Below are 17,607 nucleotides of genomic sequence, written 5' to 3'. Positions count from 1 at the left end.
CTCACAGGAAAACCATGTCATGAAAATACCTGGCATGGATTTCAATTCTTTGTTATTTTTTTAAAGATTTATTTATTTTTTTATTATGTTTTTATTGGAAAGGCAGATATACAGAGAGGAGACAGAGAGGAAGATCCTGCGTCCGATGATTCACTCCCCAAGTGAGTGCAACAGCTGATGCTATGCCGAGCTGAAGCCAGGAGCCTCTTCCGGGTCTCCCACGCAGGTGCAGGGTCCCAAAGCTTTGGGCCGTCCTCGACTGCTTTCCCAGGCCACAGGCAGGGAGCTGGATGGGAAGCGGGGCTGCCGGGATAGAACCGGCGCCCATATGGGATCCTGGGCGTGCAAGGCGAGGACCTTAACCACTGCACCACGGCGCTGGGCCAGGATTTCAATTCTTTGTTCCAAACAGACTCACCTCTGAATTCCATTAGCTTTTTTTTTTTTTTTTTTTAAGGCATTTAGCTTATTTATCAAAAAAATTATTTTGCTAGAAGGTTTGAGTACTATAATTTTACATGATTATAATCTTTAAATAAATTCTTTGGCTTTAGATTTTTGAAGTACTCTTCCATAAAATAAAGGGAAAAAGAGGCAGCCCACCCAGAAGCACATTGGTTCTCTTGTTTCCCAGCAACCCCCTCTGAAACTTTTCTCCTTTTGGGGGCCCATGCTGTGTCATTGCATGTTTAGCTGCTGACTGCAAGGCCACATCACATGTAATAAATAAGTACTGGTTTAGGACTCAGCTGCTCTACTTCTGATCCAGCTCCCTGCTAATACACCTGGGAAAGCAACGGAGACTTCTGCATTCACCTGAGAGACCAGAAGGAAGCTCCCGGCTCTAGGCTTCAGACAGGCCCAGCAGCCCCAGCCACTGCAATCAATAAATGTGCAGCTCCCTCTCCCAGACCGTCAAATCCTTTGAGTCTCCGCTAAGGCAGCTTACTGTCAGGCCACTGTCTAGAAACTTAACCCTGGGTGCATTCATCTGCATCAGAATTTCCCTAAGTCTCAAGTTCCTTTGCTTTGTTAATCAGCAACCCTCAGACCTGACACACGTGGACCAGCGGCTGGAGCCGTGGCGTGCATAAGCAGTAGGAATGTCTGCCAACATAAGCAAGATTTGGGCAAAGAAGGATGCGGCTGCAGGTGGCAGGGCACAGCACAGGGAGATCAGAGGCTGGCAGGCGACTGCAAGCGGGCGATAGCGAGGGGCTCGTGTCTCAGATTTTCCACATCTGCTTGGTCTTCCAAGTGTAATTTGCTGAGATGAATATTATCAATCCAGAGCCAAAACCAGCCCAGGAGTCCAAGAAAAAGTTATGGTGCACTTTATCGCCAACGGGAACGCCTTCCCAAAGGACAACGTAAATACTCATACAAGGGGTCTTCAGAAACCTCGTAATTAAAATAAAAAGGTGCGTGAGTTTCACTATTTTTTCTTATCTAGAAATAAACATCTCCTAATGTGACTTTCCATGAACGTTTTGAAGTTCCTGTGCACATTCTTTGCGGATGCTCCCTGGGCTGCTGCCTGCCCCATTCATTAACACTGGACATCTTTGCCGATTCGATTCAGCCCATTAATGCTAACATGAAAAGCTTCTTCTAATTAAGGCCTTGCTCCTGGTCGGCAGGCAGACAGGGGCTTCTCTGGGTCACCTTTTTGGAGTCATGGAGGGGAACTGGTCATTTCAAGAGATTAAGTGTCAGGTGAATGGCTCTTAAAACCACGATCCCATTTCTATGCAAATTGAGCTTAATAAGCAGCAGGGGGGCGAAAGAGAAGCCAATGTAAACTATTAGAAAGTTGTGTAAATTAGAGATAAAAAAAAAAAAAAGAAAGAAAGAAAGACACCATGCAAGGCACATGTGTGACCTTGTGCTTGGGAACCTCCTGCAGACAACCCAGCTAACAGCTTTGTGCTGGACACGGGGTCCAGCCTGGCTGTCAGTTCCCCCAGGAAGATGGAGAGAGGAATCCAACTGCTTCTTGAACAGTGGTGGTTTTCTCTGCCTTTCTCCCAGGAGGCAGGCAGTGAGTGGGAAAGTAAAAAACAGGCACGTCACAGAGCTCTTTGGCTTATAATATTAATCCTGGCTAAAAAAAAAAAAAAAAAAAACCTCAATTAAGCAGGCCTTTACTGAGAGAGAGAGAGAGAGAGAGAGAGAGAGAGAGAGAGAGAGAGAGAGAGTTTGCTTCTCTTTCTATTCATGAGATGCAGCGTGGTGGACTGCTGTTCTCCAGCAGGGTTAGACTGGGAGACGCCACTTCCGTCCAATCACAGGCTCCTGAATCACCCCTAATGACAGAGAAGGCAAATGCTGCCCCCAGGGGTCACCTTCTGTTGGATCATAAAAATGCATGGGGATTTATATCCCATTCTTCTATATCCGTGTGCGTGTACTTTGCACAAACAAAGAAGAGCAAACTAATGTAGTGTATTCAGCAGGTATCAACCTATGTTATCATCTGTACCTGCCACCACTACAGGCTGCATCTGGGGAATCACAAAAATACATGCTGCAGGCAAAGACTGGGTAGCAACAACAGAGAGAGAGAGAGAGAATGCAGTAACCTGAATTCAAGGGTGTGAGGAGCCTTCTGGCTGCTGTTTGTAATTTGCATGCTTCTGATCCCTGGGGAGGATGAAGACAGAGCCCCCTGCACAGCAAACCTCACAGATGGATTAAATGCGCTCTCCTTGCCAGAGACGGCTTGATAAATCGCTGAAATGTACCTGCCACACAGTGGGGAAGTCGCAGCCGCTCGGTGGGGGTGATGGAGGAGGTGGTGGTGGCAGAGAGTAGGGCCAAGCCATCTCCAGAAGCACCCCCTCAAGCCCCCTGCTGATGCCATTTGCCGAGCCCTAATGCCAACTCACTTCTCATCAGCCCTGTGTGTCCTTCTCTCATCCCCCCTCCGGAGTGTATGCGGCTGCCCCTTAGCAGCCGGGCGACCCAGGCTGCTCTGCCCCTGCATTCCCACGGAAGCTGCTGCTGCCGCCAACACCTCGAAAACCATCCAGCTTGGGGAATGCGTGCCTTCTTCTACAACACGGTCGCCTCCGCAGGAGAAAGCTGAAGCCGTGGACAGTGCTGGAAAAATAGCCTGGTCACAACCACCAGACACAGAAGGCAGAAATGCAGCATTACCCTGAAATGCAACCCGGCAAGAAACTTCTCGAACGATTTCAGCTCCTCCTTAGGTTGGCTATGAATAGCCAAGGTTTCCATTTTATGTATCTCTTAAAAGAGCAATTGCATAACACCACAAAGCTAGGCAAAGCCTGACGCGCAGGACTCAGCCTAGTCCTGAATTGAATCAGCGATCCCACGTCCTATTTGCTGGCGACAGCTCCCCTGCGAATACTTCCCCCAGTTTGTATTGTAATTCGGGTAACATAATGTCTTGAAATTAAGAGAGAGCGGGGGGTGGGGGGAGAGAAAGAGAGAGAGAGAGAAGCATCGCTTTCTTCCTAAGTATTGTTTATCACCTACTTCTTGGGACATTTGCAATAAACGTAATTTTTATGAGTTTGTCTCCTGCATGCGATGCAGCAAAGTGAAGAGGGTGCACGGTCGGGCTTGGGCTGCAGCCACAAGAGGAACTCAGTGAAATTCTAAGCTCTCTCCCACATCACTTCACGTAGAGGCTCCGAGTTTGCAGCCCCTCTGTTGTTGCTAAGGCAGAGCCTCTGTCTCTTAGAGACAACACTGAACGAGGGTGCATTTTCTCCCCAAGGGAGCCACAAGGTCAGCTCAGTGACTTCTCTGAAGGGAAAGACCTTGCTTTGCGGGAGAAGACGATTACAGCTCAGCCCCACTGTACACAATAGGCAGGTTCCCAAGCAGGGGCAATGAACAGAATGTTTGTAAATGGAATCATTTCAGCGTGTTTTATGGAGGCTCACTCTGTAAAGGAACCCTGTGGCGAATCCTTTACAGAACAAGAAGGGGAAATTTGTTATGCAAATAACTACCTTTTAATTTCTCTCTTGAAAAGTCTGGGTTTTCAGGCAATTGTGTATTGAAACAGAGTGCACCTGTATAGGTTCTCCCAGCTCTGCACACTGGGGGCTGCATCAATATGAGTTTCCCCTCTTCTTGATTCTCAAAGCACTTAAAAAGAAAAAAACAGACTCTGTTACTCATCTAGAACTTTCTGCCTTGGAGAATAGATCGGGGGTCCTCAATTCTTTTCTGCAAAGGGCCGCACAGCGTTTGTTTTTGGTTTTGTGAACAGCATAGCCTCAGTCGCAACTACTTTGCTGTTGTAGCAGATAAGGTAGCTTTAGCATGTGGGAACCCAGTGTGCATGGTCGTATTTCAGTAAAAATGTTTGAACTCAGGGGTAGGTGTGGTTAGGTCTAACAGCTAAGATGCCGGTTAGGACACCTGTGTAAGTGTGCCTGGGTTTCATACCGGGTCCCGATTCCTCATTCTGGCTTTGTGCTAAAATAGACCTTGGGAGACAGCCAGCAAAGACAATTCAGGTAATTGAGTTTCTACCACCCACATAAGAGATCCAGATTGAGTACTTGGCCCTGGCCCTGGCCCAGCCTTGGCCATTGCAGGTATTTGGGGATGTGTAACAGTAGATGGTGACTTCTCTGTCTCTCAAATTAAAAAAAAAATTTTTTTAAAGGTTTATTCATTTAAAAGGACAAAAAGACAGGAAGACAAGGTAGGGGGGAGGGAATCTTGTATCTGGCCAGGCTAAAGCCAGGAGATAGGAGCTTCTTCTGAATTTCCCATGCTGGTGGCAGAGGCCCAAGCACTTATACCTTATACACGACTTTTTCCAGCCACATTAGTAGGGACTTGAATCAGAAGTGGGGCAGCTGGGACATGAGCTGGTGCCCATATGGGATGTCAGTGTTATAGGCAGTGGCTTAACACACTATACCACAATGCCACTCCAAAGTATTATTATTAAAAAAAAAAAGTCAGCCATTTTAACATGTTTAACCATGCTATCTCAAGGCCAAACATGGGATGGGCTAGATTGGGCCCCTTGGCTGTGGTTTTTGCTGTAAGGGCTCATGTCCATTTCCTGTCTCCCACTGTCTGTTTGAGGGGAGGATTTGTCGCTTGGTTGACCCAGTGTAGGTTTGGTACTGGATGGAGTTGGAACCTAGACTGTGCCATTTGCTTCCTGAATGCCCTGTGTTCTCATCCATAGGATGGGAGTTGCCACACTCACTGTGTGACCTTGCTACATGCTGACATGTAGATCCCAACATGTGGTAGGTATTTATTCTGAGAGTCTCTCCAATACCTGGACAGTGCATTTAGGAACTATTGAGGAAATGGACTCACAACAAGGCATCTGTCCTCAGAGCGGGAGCTGTGACTGCTTTCCCCAGGGAAGGATCTGCCTACGGACAGAGGGAGCCTTTCCCTGGTCACGGAATCACTCCATTTCCCACTCAGAGCAGCCCTGGCTTTTCGGCTCACGCAGCCTGCGAGATCCTGAAGACATCTGATTTATTTAATCCAATAGAGGGCAATGGTGCGCCCTGAATCACCCACTCCATCTTGTGACTTTTCCTTGCATCCCTGCAATCTCTCTAGACAGCCTGGTGCTATCTGCATTGTCTCCCGTGAGTTTGAAGGCACACACATGTCAACATTTGGGCATCTGACACCCGAGAAATGTGGAGTGACTTGGATGGAGAAGGAGGGGGCCATCTTCTTTACAATGGCTTATGCTTAAAGTCCTTCCTTTCAATTTTTAAAAAAGTTTTAATTTATTTGAAAGGCAAGAGACAGAGATACAGGGAAAGACAACCAGAGAGAGAATGTGTAAGAGTAAGCTCTCCTTGGCTGGCTCACTCCTCAACTGCCTACAGCCACCAGAGCTGGGCCAGGCCAAAGCTAAGAGCCCCAAACTCCATCCTGGTCTCTCATACAAGCACCAAGGGCTCAAGCACTCGGGCCAATAGTGGCTGCCCTTCCAGGCACATTAGCAGGAAGCTGGGTTAGAAATTGAGAGGTGCTGGGATTCATACTGGTATTCCAACAGGGGATGTTGGTGTCCCAAACAGTGGCTTAAACTGCCATGCCACAGCACCTACTTTTCCTTCCTTTAAAAATGTTCAAGGAGCAGGAGGGAGCAGGGACTCCAATCCAGGTCTCCTATGTGGGTGGTGGTGGGAATCTAATTACGTGGGGTGATCACAGCTGCTTTGCAGGTCTGTGTTGGTGGGAAACTGGAGACACGAGGTAGAACTGGACTTGGAACCTAGGTCCTCCCACGTAGTCTGTGGGCATTCCAGCTAGAGTGTAAGCTGCTTGGCTGACCTCTACCTGTCAGCTTCCGTCTTGATGTCCTGTTGAGAGGGGGCCCTGCGCACCTCCTAGGGACGGCCCTCCCTCTTGCTGTTGTTTCTAGGCCAACGAGCCCGTGTTGAAACCCCATTCTGTGTGGTTTTCTTCTATCTGAGCCTTGCAGCTGTGTCTGCGGCCGTTCTGCCGGGGGGTGATCACCTCTTCCTGGGCGCTGGGCATGGGAACAGGAAACCGAGGCAGGTTAAGTACAGGTGGCCTTCCTAAGAACCTGCGAGCACAGGCTGGTCTGCTCTCTTGCCTAAGACCCCTGCTTCCACACTGTTAAGGTGGGTGGGGGGAAGAGAGGAGAGGTGACCTTCCTCCACTGGGCTCTCAGACAACCAAGTTTTTTGCTTCCTTTCAAGCCAGCAGCAAGTCCATCTACAGCCCATCTACAGGGCTGAGCTGGGAATGCCAATCTTTTCCAAGGCTTACATACATCTTCATGGGGCCTGTTCTTTGGGATAGCCTCCCATTCATTTTTTGGATGAAATAAAAGCAAACCTCGATGGTGGTGGTGGTGGTGGTGGTGGGGGATGGCGGGGAGCTGGTGTTGTGGTGCAGCACGTTAAGCTACCGGCAACACCAGCATTCTGTATCCCAAATCCCAGCAGCTCCACTTCTGATCCAGCTCCCTGCTGATGTGCCTCAGAGAGCAGCAGAGGACGGCCCAAGCTCCCAGGCCACTGCTCTCCACAGAGGGAGACTCAGATGGAGTTTCAGGTTCCAGGCTCAGCCTTGGTTATTGCAAGCTATTTGGAGAGTGAGCCAGCAGATGGGAGATTTCTCTGTCTCCTCCTTACTCTTTGTCATTTTGCCTTTCAAAAACATAAATGAATCTCGGGGGAAAAAAAGACACTCATCTTTTTCTAGTAAGATCCACCTGCCTTTTCTTTAGGTACAGATGCAGAGGGTCAAAAGTATGAGTTGAAATTGTGGCAGCTACTGCCGATGCTCATGGGGTTACCTGGGGCCCGGGTTTCCCCAGTGGACATGTGTAAGGAGCTGTGTACTTGGGATTGGAATTGAGGGGTGTCACAGCTCCCAGTTCCTGTATTCATCTGGACTTCTCAAGTCGGAGATACGGGTTAGCTAGGGTTCAGAGTTGACCTTGTCAAGACGACAGAGAGAGAGAAACACCTTGGGTGGTTCTGTAATCAAAGCCAGCTAAGACAGGCAAATTGTGCCCTGCCTGGCTGGCTGCTTGGTTGACTGGCCAGCTGTGAATTCAGCCCCATAATGGGCCTCTGCGGAAGTGATTGGCGCCTTCAGGGCATCCTTTTCTGTCTCCTATTCCCAACTGACTCATTACTGTCCCCCTCCTTAGCCCCAGGAAAGCAGCAGTCCCTCAGCATGACCCACAGGGATGAACACATGGACACAGAGGGGGCCTGCACTACGCATGCATGCAAGAACCGGGCGTCTCTGTTGATGCAGTCCTGGAGCCCGCAAGAGGGCGAGTTATGAATAGAGGCTGCCAGCGCTTGCCTGTCTCCCATCCATTCCCTGCTTGGGCACAGGTGTGTTCCCTGGATAACAAGCCATCCTCTCATTGCCTCATTTCTGCATCAAGCCCCACACCCCTCGGAGCTGTCTCAGCTGACAGGTCGCTGATAGGCAGCTAGCCCCTGAGTGGGCATCAGGGGAGAGACAGCATGCTGGCCTCCCAACCCAGAAGGACCCGGTCCCCATCAGCCTGCTGCCACCCACAGCAATGCTCCCACCCTCTACTGTTGCCTTGCTGGCCCCTCTGCCAGTGCAACCTAGGATTCCCAGCCTCACCAGGGACCCTAAGCCTTGCCTGAGATCCTTGCCTGGTTTCCAGGTGGGCACTGTCTCCCCTGGGAAAAGGCAAAGGTGGGGGTTGGGGAGGGTTTGGGCTTGGAAGCTCAATACAATTATAAGACTGTTGAGACTGCCAGACAAGCGCCCCCCACCCCCGCCAAAACCCTGCCACTGCCGCCAACAGGGGAGCCCCTTGAAATCCCTTCTATCCTTATTTAATCAAAGCTGCTGTTTTGCAGGTCCCTGCCCAGCACTGTGGATTAGGTTAATTTCACTGGCCGAGGATGCTTTGCTCATGTTTCATGAATTTCTTTCCTCTTGCTTAAGTTTGGGCACTGGGGTGGGGTGGGGGAGGGAGAGGAAGTAGCAGGTGGGGCAGACAAGTCAGGAGCTTACCCCCTGCCCCTCCCCACTCTTGCCACCCTGGGGGGCTGCACGAGACAGGGCGTCAGCTGTCTACTTTCCCTCTGCCTACCAATCTCTTGCAGTTCCCCTGTGCCAGTCTGCTTTACGTCACATGTTTGCGACTTCTTTCTGTTCAAGAAACATCTCATACGGTCTCATCTTTCCACAAACTTTTGATAAGAAAGGTATCTTCTGTGTAAGTGAAATGGTTTTGTCTGAAGGGACTTAGCTGAATTCCACAGACAAGAACTAGGGCCGTCAGATGGGCCAGTCTGCTCACCAGCAGCTCATTTGCAGGTTGGTTTTCTACCATGCTTCTGTGTCGTTTGTAAGGCATGTCACTCCACGCCTGTCTTCCTTCCCAGCCTCTTCAGCACTCCCCTCTACCCCAACCCGGGGCCCCAGCTCCTCCCTTTCGGCTTTGGGAGTGCGACCTGTAAGTGAGCAGGGAGACAAGATGTCAGGGGCTGAGAGGGAGGCCAGGGGAGAAGGGGGCAGAGGACAGGGACGTGAGCTTGACTTTTGTAGCTCGCAGTCCACTGAGGCCTGGGGCAGTGACTTTCAGCAGGAAGCGCCGGAGCCGCCACAGAGAAAACACCCTTGCCAAGCCTCGCCAGTGACACACAGAGCAGCTAAAAAGAAGTTACCAATTATTGATCTGACCTAACGGGTGCCCAGGGCCTGACGAATGGTCACTCGGGGCCATGGTGATTATGGTTGTTGTGGGCATGGCTGTTTATTTGAAAGGCAGGGTGACACACAGAGAGATCTTCCCTCTGCTGGTTCCCTCCCCTGAGCCCACAGCAGCTAAGAACTCCATCTGGCTCTCCTACACTGTGGGGGACAAGGACCCAAGCTTTTGAGCCACCAGCTGCTGCTTTCCCAGGTGCGTTCGCAGGAAGCTGAATTGGAATTCTGAATTGGAATTCTGCCACTGGGCATGTTGGTATCCCAAGCAGTGGCTTAACCCACTGCCCCCACAACACCAATTATTATCATTCTCTTTTTATAGAGGGAGAATGCAGACGTTGCGTGGACATACACTTCCTCTGCTGGTTCCTTACTCCCACCTCTGTGGGTGTCAGGAAACTAAAACGCATGCTACCACCAGTTCAGGCTGATCACCGACTGGCTGGGGGACCCCTGCAGCTGCCCGGGATGTGGGGGCACCATCCTTCAGCCAAGTCATTGACAGGAGCCATCCCCCCAGGCCCACGCAGTCCAAGCCGGTTGCTTCCTGGCCAAAGAGGTGAAGATGGTCACCCACTTGGCTGAACTCCTAGCCAGTTAACCTGTGCTTTCAGGCGGGGAAACAATTCGGTCATCCAGTCCAAAGCTGCCTGTCCCCCTCCCCTTTCCTTCCTCATCCCCACCGCTCCTGTGCACCCCATCAGTGCTGTATCCTTCACTAACCATTCCCTGCCTCTTCCAGGAGGAAACACTGGGCCTCTACAGACAACAGAGCACACGGAAGATGGGATGCTTCTGGCTGGTTCCCCTGCACTGCCCTCCCTGAAGGGACATCCCAAAAGCACGCAACCCACGCCACACAGCACTATGGACTGTCTGCAGAACTCCATGTGTCCCCAGGGCAAAACCTTCACACCGACCAAAGCCTTTCCCAACTCAGAAATCACCGCCTGATCATCCCGGGCTGGAGTGGAGCAGCGGAAGGGAGCCCTGGACGAAGGGTACACCAAAGAGACAGCCGGCCATCTTACTGCTTCTCAGGCTTTTTTCTTGCATCCTATTTCCTCTTTACATGATTTCCCCTCCTGTGTATTGCTGGGGTCTTGGGGTGCCTTAGCCTTCTCTCCCCCTGAACTTCTGCTCATTTCATGGTGGTTTTGATTGATGTGGGTGAGGAACAGCTGGTTCATCTGCCATTATATTTGAGAGCCTCCATTTTCTTGCTCTGCTGTCACCAGGCCTGTGACATTGTTCCCCAAAGGCCAAAAGATGCTCAGAGCTCCTGTCTTGCCTTTCACCTCCTGCCCTGGGCTACTATTTAATTCTCATCTGGGAAAAGCATCCAGCAGACAAGCGCGTGGCCACAACTGTTTTAATCTCTTTGTCACATTTATTTATGTCCCCGAGCCTCCAGTGGTCACTGGAATGCTGGCTGTTTTTTTAGTTCAAAGCTTGTAAAGGTGAATGCTGACTCACGCGACCCTTACCTGGCTTCGTGCCTTTGCAGTTCGTGGCATTTTTATTTAGCAAGTTACCCAGTGAAGGTACTAGAATAGTGGCCAATAAACGGGGTGCCAGCATAGATTCCTTTTATTTTCAAATGTTAATAGTTTCTTTAATAGTTCTCTCTTCTTCACTGCCAGTTTTTGATCAAATCCTAGAAGGCTGGCAGGTTGTCTCCTGATTTACTGAGACGGCTGTAAATGGATGTGGGGCCAGGCGCGGGATAGGAGAGAGTGAGCTGACAGCTCGGTGAACTGGCTCTATTCAACCAAAAGTTCTCTACTATTTTGTTTCGGTTCAAATTCTGCCCTAAGATACATTAAAAAACAAAGTTGGCCGGTATTGTGGCATGGTGGGTAAAGCCCTTGCCACAACACTGGCATCCCACATGAGCACTGATTCGAATGCTGGGTGCTGTACTGATCCAGCTTCTTACCACTCAGGGTTTGTGAAAAACAGCAGGAGATGGTCCAAGTGCTTGGGTCCCTGCCATATATGTGGGAGACCTAGAAGAAGCTCCTGGCTCCTGGCTAAGGCCTGGCCCAGCTCTGGTCGCCAGGGCCACTGGAGGAGTGAACCAGTGGATGGAAGATCCCTTATTCCTTCTCTCTCTGAACTCTGACTTTCAAATAAATAAATATATCTTTAAAAAGAAAGGAAGGAATATCATTCAGTCTTAATTCTCATTTCTAAGTGTCCACAGAGCCACTCCCCACTCCCTCCACACCACTCCCCTGCCAGGCTCCTTCTCAGCTGTTGTATGTTCTCTCCTAAATATGTTCCCTACACTTGAATCTAATATTCCATGCATTGGGCTGGACTGAGCTGACCAGCCGGGGCGACTGAGCCACCTTCCCTGCACTCTGAATTTCTGTGGGGCAGGGAATTCAGCAAGCACAGCTACACTTTCTTACTTCCCTGGGGGATGATGGGCCGGCCAGGTGTCCCCACCCCCACCTATCCTGGATTTTAGGAAGAACTACAGAGCTTCAATATCCTCCTGCCTGACTTCATCTTGTCATTGTCCCCCAACTTGGGCTGGTCGTTTGGTCTGACATGGTGCCCTTGACATAGACTTGCTGTGCCCTCCTTCAACCACTCACTTCATGCTCTTGAGCCCACACTAAACAGACACGGACTTCAGAGGCCAGCATGGCTGGGTCTGGCCCTGCCTCCTTCCTTTTCTGGCCGGGCGGAATTCAGTTGCTTTCATCTAGTGGCTTCCTGGAGGGGGGTGGGCATGAGCCCATTCAGCCGTCCACTTTGCCTATCAGCTAGAGGCAGACCCACAGCGCCACAGTACTGTCCCAGAGCTGTCCATTTCACCTGATTCTCTGGGACCTTTGGGAAAAGTGTAACCCCGTGCCTCGCTGACATCAAGCTGTGCCGGCCCGTCCACCCCCAGGCCTGTCACACAAATCCACAGGAAAGGGACAGAAACATGTCAGGATCAACTGTTTGGGATCATCCTGGGGCACTGCCAGGTGGAAGATGTCCATCTTCCCTAGCATAGCCCACCTCAGTGTTTGCCATTCCCCCTCCGTGTCCTCTCCTGTGCCACTGGAGCCCTGGGAGTGGACGCTTCTGACACCCCCTTTGGAGGCCATTTTCCCATTTGGAATCTGTCAGTCTCCTTTTTTATGTGACTTCCTGTACACACTCAAGTCTCTCATGTTCGCCTGTCAGTTTTATTTATTTGAAAGGCAGAAAGAGACATAGAGAAAAAAGAGAAACAGAGAAACTTTCTATTTGCTGGTTTATTCCCCAGATGCCTGTAACAGCTGGGGTTGGAGCAGGTGGAAGCCTAGAGTTGGGGGCTCCATGCTGGTGACCCATGTGGGTGCCTGGGTCTCCAGTGTATGGGATATCATGTACTCATTGCCTCCCATGGGTGCTCATTAGTAGGAAGCTGGAATTGGGAGAGGAGTGAGGTCTCGCATCCAGGTCCTCCTGTGGGATGCATGTGTCCCAAGCTGCAGGTAGGCTGTTGGGCCCAATGCCCACCACAAGCATCTCCTGCGATCGTTTCAGGCCTTCAGCGCTTATCCCTCCCCACCACCCTGTGGCCCAGTCTCTCACGAACAATTTCCAAACCTCCCCCACAGCAGTAGACATGCTCAAATGAGTGTCTCCTCATGGCTCTCAAGCCCCAGCTGCATCCCGGCTCTGTTCTTGTCCTCCTGCCACTGGACTCACACCACTCTGGCTGGTTGTATAGGTTGTCCACTATTCAAGAAGCCTTGGCTGAGAGTCCTCCCTGGCTCTTGTCACCAGGCCATGAGTCCTGGAGCAGGGCTGCTCCTTCAGAGACTGGGGCGATGTGTTTTTCCCAGGACAAGAGTAACTGCTGCCTTTCATGACCTGCTTGGGCCCTCGTCTATGCTCTCCCACGTGAGGTGCATGCTCCTTGCGAGCCGGTAACTATGGGGGTCTCCTGGAGAATTAGAGGAGGAAAGGAACACCTCCCTCAGCAGGGCTGCCTGGTAATATATAGAGGTGGGGCGGGCCTTGCAGTGCAGTAGGGTAAGCCTCTGCTTGGGATGCTGGCCCTTCATATTGGACCACCAGTTCAATCCCAGCTCCTCTGCTTCTGATCCAGCTCTGACGGATGACAGCTCAGGTGCTTGAGTCCCTGCTGCCCACATGGGAGACCTGGGTGGAGTTCCTGGCTACTGGTGTCTGGCCCATCCCAGGCCGTTGTATGGCCGTTTGGAAGTGAACCAGGGATTTCTCTCTCTCTTGCTTTGCCATGCTGCCTTTCAAGTAACTAAATCTCAAAAAAGAAAAATACAGACTCCAGTTAAAGTTGAATTTGAGGCAGACAACTGCGAGTTTGTTTCTAGTATCGTTTGTAAATCTCAGCCGAGGATAGCAGTGTGGTTAAGAATGGTTCCCTCTATCTCAATCTTCCCCCACCCCCGTTGCCCCGTGGCCTCACTCAGTGCCTGTCCCACGAGGTCTCTTACTCGCAGATTGGGAAGTGACCCAGCCTTGGCGTCAGATCTGTGCTCCTGGAGCAAAGCCTTGAGACATTGTTGTGAAAGCTGTGGTCTGTGTGTGGAAGTTTATCTTCTCGTTCATATAAGCCCACAAGCTACACAATGACCCAGCTTCTAGTTTCTCAATACTTATGTATTTGAAAGTCAGTAACAGAGAGAAATTTTCTATCTGCTGGTTCACTCTCCAGATGTCCACAATGGCCAAGCCTGGGTATGACCAAAGCCAGGACTCGGGAGGTCCTTCCAGGTCTCCTACATGGGTGTGGGGCCCAAGCAGTCGAGCCATCTTCTGCTGCATTCCGAGGTGTGTTAGCAGGCAGCTGGATCAGAAGTGGAGCAGCAGGGACTCAAACCAGTGCCCCTGTGGGATTCTGGCATCACAGGTGGTGGCTTTACCCACCATACCACAGGGCTACTGGGCCCTCTTGGTTTGTTTTAATCTTGCGTGGGTCAAAAGGCATGCCTTTCCCACTCAGTGCTCTGTGATGCTCTGTGTTTTGATAAATAAGGTTTACACCTTAGAATTTCTGTTCTTAAAAGCGAGTTTTCTGATAATTCATGTTTGCGGTGAGGCCGGAACTCTCTTGGCCCTCATCTGTATTCAGATATTTCTCTTGCAATGATGTTGACATTTCACATCATTGTCCTCAAATTCACTATCTCCCTTCTCACAGCTGTACCCTGTCAAGCCACTCCAAGCTCAGTATTTGTACCTCCGTAAAACATTCCGGGGCAGCAGCCCGAGTTGGTTATTAGCAGTTCCATCACACAGTCACCAGCTTGGCATTTACTCATGTCACCTGATGACAAATAATCCTGGGCTTGGCTGGTGATGCCTCATCCTCCCCTTCTGTGATTTGTGACTTCCTAGAACCACGTCTCTTCCTAGAATCATTTTAGAGGAAGTCACTAAACCACCAACGGTGCCAGGGGTTCTTCTCTTCTCTTGATCCTCTCTTTGTAAAACTTTTATTCAGTTATTTCAAAGGCAGAGTGTTTGGAGAAGGGAAAATAGAAATATAGATAGATAGATAGATAGAGAGAGAGAGAGAGAGAGAGAGAGAATCTTCCACCTGCTGGTTTACTTCCCAAATAATTACATGCAATAGCCAGGGCTGGGCCAAGCAAAGCCGGGTTCCAGAAACTCTGTCCTGGTCTCCTGAGTGGGTCACAGGAGCCCGAGTACTTGTGCTATCACTTGCTGCCTCCCAGGGTGCACACTGGCAGGGCGCTGGATCCTAAGCATAGCCAGGACTTAAACTGGTGCTCCAAGATGGGATGCAGGTGCTCCAGGCAACGGCTTCTTTCCTGCACTACTGTGCCTGCCCCTCGAAGTCTTTCCTTCATGACTGACTCTACCTAGAATCTTCTCTCTTAGTTGCCAACCAGTAAGTAGCCACATCTGCCCTGGTTCCTTCTAAGGTCCTGCTGCAGGACTCTCTGGAACTCAGGCTCAACTTGTCTTGGTACCAGGGGCACTTGCTCAAGTCAGTGCTCCTTGGGCTCCACCCTGTGCCAGGCACGACATCTCCATGCTGAGCATGGAGGTCGGGGGTGAATAAGACAGAGCCAGCTCACAGTCTTGTGGGAAACACAGACAAGTCAGTTGGAGGCTTGAGGCCAGAGTAATGCAGGAGTCACAGCTCAGTGGCTGGGGATCCAGGAGTGGGTGGGAGCAGACACAGCTTCTGATCTATATCTAGTGGACAAACAGGCAGAGAGTGTGTGTGTCTTAGATAGAGAACAGTGAGAGCAAAGCCAGGGAGGCTCAATTGGTGATGTGGTGGAGGGCAGGATCTGGGATTGTTGGATAAGCCAAGGGCTTTGGATTTCATCCCAGGGGTGAAGCAGCATTAGGGAGTTTTCAGTTTGTGACAGTGAAGGCCCATGGCAATAGCCCTGGCTGGAAGGATGAGGGCCTGGCTGAGGGCTCCCTCTCTCAACACTGGCCCTCCGCTCACACTTTCATCTCTACAGTAAGTGCTCCACATGCATATCTCCCTTAACTGTTACAAGAACCTGAGAGTGAGTGATGCTCAGATCCAGCTGACAGCCTCGAAGAGGTCAAACAGGTACCCAGGCTCACCTGTACCCAGAAAGAGCAGAATCAGGATGTGACCCCAGCCTGGGCACTGAGCCTCTGTCTTCTCACACTGATGCCAGGGCATTGCAGTGACATACTGACCAGCTGGCAGTGTCTTAGGGGCAGGGGACAGCCCAGCATGGCACTGCCCAATAGAAGGAGAATGCAAGTCACCAATATGAGCCCTATAGGTCATTGTAGATATTCTGGTGGCACATTTACAAAGTAAACGAAAACAAATTCCAATGTCATCATTCTAACGTGAAATTAACACAAATATTATTGGGCTATTTTGGGGAAACCTTTGAAATCTGCTATGTATCTGAACTTCACAGGTTGTGTCAGTTTGGACTAGCCACGGGTCAAGACAAGCCACGGGGTGACCCCAAGCTGAAATGTTTGTTTGATAATTGGGGAGCAGTTTTTGGCCAGCGATCACACATGCAGGTGTGAATCTATGCCAGGAAGTCGTGGGAGAGGCATGGATCTGGGAGCTGTTCTGAGAGAGACGGTCGTGAAGGCCCCGAGTGAGATGTCGGAGCTCACCCAGAGGGAAGGTGCAGGAAGATGGACCTTTGGAACCGCGGGGAAGGGCGGGGAGTCTTACTCAAGGGGAACAGGGGCCAGGTGGGGGTAGGGATCTCCTCTTGGGATGGAAGGGAAGGAGCAAGGTGGGTGCGGATGCAGGCAGAGGGTCTGGGAGACAACAGGAAGTGGGGGCCTCTCATATAATGTTGGTAGGGCGTCTCTCAGCTTGTCTCTTTTCCTGTGTTTTCTTTCATAGCAAAGGAAACCCTTGCTTTTTATCCCCACCTGCTCCCAGGAGCTATAGGTGAAAAGAGAGGAAAGAGTACACAAAAGATAAATGTTTGTCCATCCAGGGACTAAAAATAAATGAAGATATTTCCTCCTAATTACCACTCCCATCTCTCTCTCAATTATTGAAACACCTGCAGACCCACAGGAAGTCCCCCTCTTTGTCTGCCTTCCCTCAATGGTGACCTCTTAGGTCCTCATTCGTTAGATATGAACCAGAAACCAACATGGGCACATACCCATTAACCAGGCTCCCCTCCAATCTGCTAGCTACAACCTCCCAGCAGAAAGTAACAAAGAAGAAGAATGGCAGACACAACATCCAACTAGGTCCAACTAGGTCAATAACCATTGTGTAGAGCAGTATTGTGGTTAAGTTGCTATCTGCGATGCCAGAATCCTGTGTGAACACTGGCTTCATTCCTACTTGTTCCTCTTCTAATCCAGCTCCCCAGCTCCTCACTGCTGTGCCTAGAAAAGCAGCAGCTGATGATCCAGGTGTTTAGGCCCTGCCACTCACCTGGGAGACCTGCAAGGAGTTTTGGGTTCCTGGTTTGGGCCTGGACCAACCTTGGCTGTTACAGCCAGGAACAGAAGATTCTCTCCCTTTCCCTCCCTCCTTGCTTGTCAGATAAATAAGTCTTTTTAAAAAAAGACCTTTGTGTTCAAGAAGTTCTGTCCCTGGAACCACATGACATATATCACACAATGCCATCTACACGCTGAGGCCCCAAGCACCCTCTTGGGATCACGTGTAATTTGCACCAACACTCCACACTTTCACTTGCTTGTTCTCTCACTATGGAGAACAGCCAAGATGAACTGCTGATGTCTCACAGCACCCAGCAGGAGGAAGATGTGGCCTGGAAGATGAGGGCCTGGGGCCCATGATTGGTCTACTGTACAGCTTGAGTCGCTGACCTCAGAACCCAAGGCTAGGTGGTGACTGACACGATCTTTCAGCGGGTGGCTGTCTCATGCCCCTGTTCA

The 17,607-nt window shown here is 50.5% G+C and overlaps 1 protein-coding gene across 2 annotated transcripts in view; it reads right to left on the bottom strand.

Moving 5' to 3' along the window:
- GRAP2 (GRB2 related adaptor protein 2) overlaps positions 1-17,607 on the bottom strand; it is a 62,135-nt gene that overhangs the window by 18,233 nt on the left and 26,295 nt on the right. The gene's annotated exons all lie outside the window — the stretch shown is intronic.

This window comes from Ochotona curzoniae, unplaced genomic scaffold (genome assembly GCF_017591425.1).
Source record: "Ochotona curzoniae isolate NIBS_2020 unplaced genomic scaffold, NIBS_Ocur_1.0 contig_1014, whole genome shotgun sequence".
Taxonomy (NCBI): domain Eukaryota; kingdom Metazoa; phylum Chordata; class Mammalia; order Lagomorpha; family Ochotonidae; genus Ochotona; species Ochotona curzoniae.
Note: the sequence above shows the minus strand (reverse complement) of the source record. Positions and strands in the feature narration are given on the sequence as shown.